The sequence below is a fragment of the Rattus norvegicus genome, chromosome 11 (assembly GCF_021556685.1).
Source record: "Rattus norvegicus strain SHRSP/BbbUtx chromosome 11, alternate assembly SHRSP_T2T, whole genome shotgun sequence".
NCBI classification, from domain to species: domain Eukaryota; kingdom Metazoa; phylum Chordata; class Mammalia; order Rodentia; family Muridae; genus Rattus; species Rattus norvegicus.
In genome coordinates, this window is record NC_141544.1 from 25,384,300 (window position 1) to 25,388,233 (window position 3,934).

Consider the following 3,934-nt stretch of genomic DNA (forward strand, 5'->3'; position numbering starts at 1 on the left):
AGAGTGGGGACAGTTATATGCAGCCCTCAGATATCTACATGTCCTATAGGTCAGCCCAGAGCACAGATGTCTGCCTGGCCTTTATTGGTAACAGACTCTGCTGCTGCAGGGCCATAGAGCAGATGTGACACCCCCTATTCCCTGCAACCCCCATGGTAGCATAGGCCAGGACCCCACCACGGTCTCAGGTACCATCACCGGGTACTCACATCAGGCTGTTCCTTACTATTCTTCAATCTCCTGGTCTGCTCTCTTTGTTGTACTCATATCTTTCTGTTCCCCTTTTTCTTCCATTTCTCCACCACTTATTTGCTCCTCTTAGTAGTGTTCTGCGTTTCTGAGTGTATGGGGTCCTCTTTGGAGTGGTTTGTGCATTAGAGCACTGGGCATTGATAATCTTAGTCATGGTCTATCCCTGTCACCCAGGCTTGCATGGTACCAGACTGGTGCTCTTCTCAGGCTCGCTTCTTGTTCATACCCCATGGTATTGGTTTGGTGGTCATCTCAGGTATGTACCTCACCTGGCCTGCCTGCATGGCCTCTTGCCAGGGTTGTCTACCTCAGACACACTCCCACCCGGGTCTCACATTCCCAGATGGGGTTCTTCTAGTCTCTGACTTGTTTTCCATTCTGCCTATCCCTGCCTGCCTGGCATTGAACTGGTGATCACCTCAGGCTCCCATTCAGGGAATGTTATGCTACTAATCATTCAGATATTCGTAAGTAAAAATATGGAATGTGGACATACCCTCTCTCCTCTCAGTCACCTAATGACACACGTGTCACAGCAGCCACAACTGCAGTGCCTCTAAGGATAGGCAAATACTGCTTTGTTTTTATTGCCCCTCCTTTTCTTCACTCTTTACATGCATACATTTTTTTTTGAGGCTATAAATACTAAAGTACCATTTTTGATCTTTCCTCTGTGTGCTTCTGATAAATTTCTGCTTCCCTTGGGTAACTTCTATTATTCCATACTGAGGTATGCAGGTAGTGAGGGGCAAGAGGGGAGAAGGTTATCCCTTCCTTGTTTGTGCCACTACAGGGAGATGCATGGCAGGGCCAGCTCTCCCATGCTCACAACCTTTTTCCTCACTCTGTGCCTTCAGAAGTTCTTCATTGTGTATAGGAAGAAAAGAGGCAAGAATAAGCCCACCAAATATGGCCTCTCAAAGGCAATGCCTCTAGGTAGATCTACATACCATGTTTCCAGGACATCCTAAAATAGTGCCACCAGAATTAATTCCTTTATTACATGAGTATTTTTAAAGTATGTTTCATATTAAAACTATATAATTTGTAGCATGGAAATGACAAACGTCCATGGAAACTTTAGTCCAGAGCCTACACATAGCTGGAGCAGTGGACATGGAAGTTTGGTCAGCATTCAGTTTTGTCAGCAATTTTTGTATCTAAAGTCAGGAGGCAATATGGTAGTTCTAACCAGCCAATTCTTAGCACAACAGTAATGGAAGCAAGTGACAAGATTTTGAAGTATCTGGTCATCTATATAGCTGTACTGATGATTGTCTGTATCTACACACACTGACCAGTACTAAGTGTCTCACTCTTGGGTACTTACCTGTAGTCTTCAGCAGACTATGAGATTCACAAAGGACATGCCCAAAGTGTCGCTTACCTCTGAGTTTCTGAGCTCACGATGCTGTTGGCCTCATGTAATTTAAGAAACAGTAACAAAGACTGTAGATTCTTTTCCAAGCAACTCTAGCTTGAAAATACCCGTTATTTTTATTCTCATATTTACATCTATCTTAATTGCTTTTCCTTTTTTCTTCAGTGTGTTTAACATTTAAATGACAGGGGTGGCAGAGACTTTTCTCCAGATCGAAGTCACCAGACTGAATATTACTATCATTAGAGCCATTACTTTTAGGACTGATCTAATTCAATAGTATGTGAGATTTAACACTTGAGAAGATTTGAAAATTGGCCTAGATATATTTGTATGGGGGAGTATCTGGATACATTTTTCTAAATGAGGCATTATATGTTCCACTGTCTTTGTAAGATAGCCATCTTATATTTTCAAGGTACTGTGGGCTGCTAATGAATCCAGAGAAAATTGGGATTAGATGTTTAAAACGACAAGCAAAGAATGTACATTGGCTAGTATCACGGCAGAGAAAATCATTTCCCAGGCTAATATCACAGCAGATAAAATCATTTCACAGTAACATATGATATTATATAGAAATTTAGCACAATTCAATCCATAAAGTCATGAATATTTTTAAGGAAAACTCTGCATTTAGTATTCAATGACCTGCCCTTCTCTCACTATGATATGATGAATCCTCTTGAGAATTAGCCAATTCTTTGTGACATCACTCAAGAATTATTTGTGCATTATCATCATAAAGTCCCCCAAAGTCTACCTTTTCTATCAGAACTATTCTAGCCATATGATAACCACTAGCTACATGCAAGCTGTTGGGTATGTGAAATGCAGCTTGTGCAACTGAGTAATCAAATGAATTAGTTCAGGATTCAAATTAAACACACATTGTGCAGATGCTATCTACTGAACTGAATAGCACAGCAAGGTAGTTAAAATTCCCTTTAATATTACTAACCACTTACTTGTACCTTAAATTTAAGTCATAGCTTTAAAAATGCCTCTGTAAATGAATATGAAAAACAAACCCCAACTAAGCATAAAGCTCCGTGGAGCCAATGTGAGACCACATGTAGTCATAGACCAAGAGGTGTGATCGTAGCTGCAGCTACGGGAAGTTTGTGGTGGCAAACTCCCACAGATTATAAAAGGCAGACACGAAACACAGAGTGAGTACAAGGGAATGGTTTAGAATGGCAGCCACTTTGAAGTAATGAGGAAATTAGAAGAGTGATGTCTGCCCACGCATGCTGGCAAGTTTTCGGCATCTGGGACTCTGTCATTAAGACCTAAGTGACAGGCAAGGGAAGGTTATTCCTATAGTGCTTGAAGAACTGAAGCACTAAGAACAACGGGGGTTTAGTGGAGCAAGACAGAAGCCTTCTATTAGATACCAGGCACATGGTTTGAACTACAGTATAGGTCCACTTGTGTTGCTACATTAGGCTAGCTATGGTGTCCAAGAGTCTCTTGTCCAGTTTGGTTTTGTACGGGTGGAGAGATGTCACAGCAGTAAAGAGTACTTGCTGGGTTTCAGGAAGACCAGAATTCTATTCCCAGCACCCATGTTGGGCAGCTCAGTGCCTCTTACAGCTCCAGCTTTTGGGAATCCCATGCCATTGTTTACCTCCACAGACACCCACATACCCACACCATTCGCTCCACTGACACTCACATACAGATAAATGAAAACCATAAGAGTGCATCTTCAAAACTAAATGAATGGAATAAAACCTGCTTTGCTCTGAAGATGTACTCTTGGTGGAACCTAAAAAGGCTTCAGTTGTGTGGAGAAAGAGAGTAGAAGCAAGGTTCTGGTTGAACACGGTAAACCCCTTCCTAAATTGCTCTCAATAGTTTTATTTTATTATTGACCTGGGAACTTCTGTACTAGGATTCCTTAAATTTTACTTATTAAAAAATTTACTTATTAATAAAAAAATCTTATTAATAAATTATTTTTTAAATTATTTTAAATTATTTTATTCTCAATTGAAAATAGCATAAATCACACCTCTCTGTTCTTCATCATCCAAATTCTCCTAACTTCAATGACTTCTGTAACTATAATGTAGTTATATATAAGGAGATCGCATGTGTTCTTGGCTTGGGCATGCCCATTGTATCATTTTCTTAGTGACCATCTCTGTGAAGCCTTTTTAGTTAGAATACTGTAGTGTTCCTCCGTTCTGGGTTATTTGATAGAACTCGTGTTATGCGTTCTACTCAGCTGTCGTTCCCTTGTTTCGTGTGTTCTTTTAGAGACAAGGCCTCACTTTGTAATCCAGGTTGGACTCC

The 3,934-nt window shown here is 40.7% G+C and overlaps 1 non-coding gene across 1 annotated transcript; it reads right to left on the bottom strand.

The window, feature by feature from the left end:
- Positions 1–689: 689 nt before the first annotated feature.
- LOC120095755 (small nucleolar RNA SNORA17) lies at positions 690–819 on the bottom strand. Its single transcript, XR_015633808.1, has one exon. It is a non-coding gene; the product is annotated as a small nucleolar RNA SNORA17 (small nucleolar RNA).
- Positions 820–3,934: the final 3,115 nt, after the last annotated feature.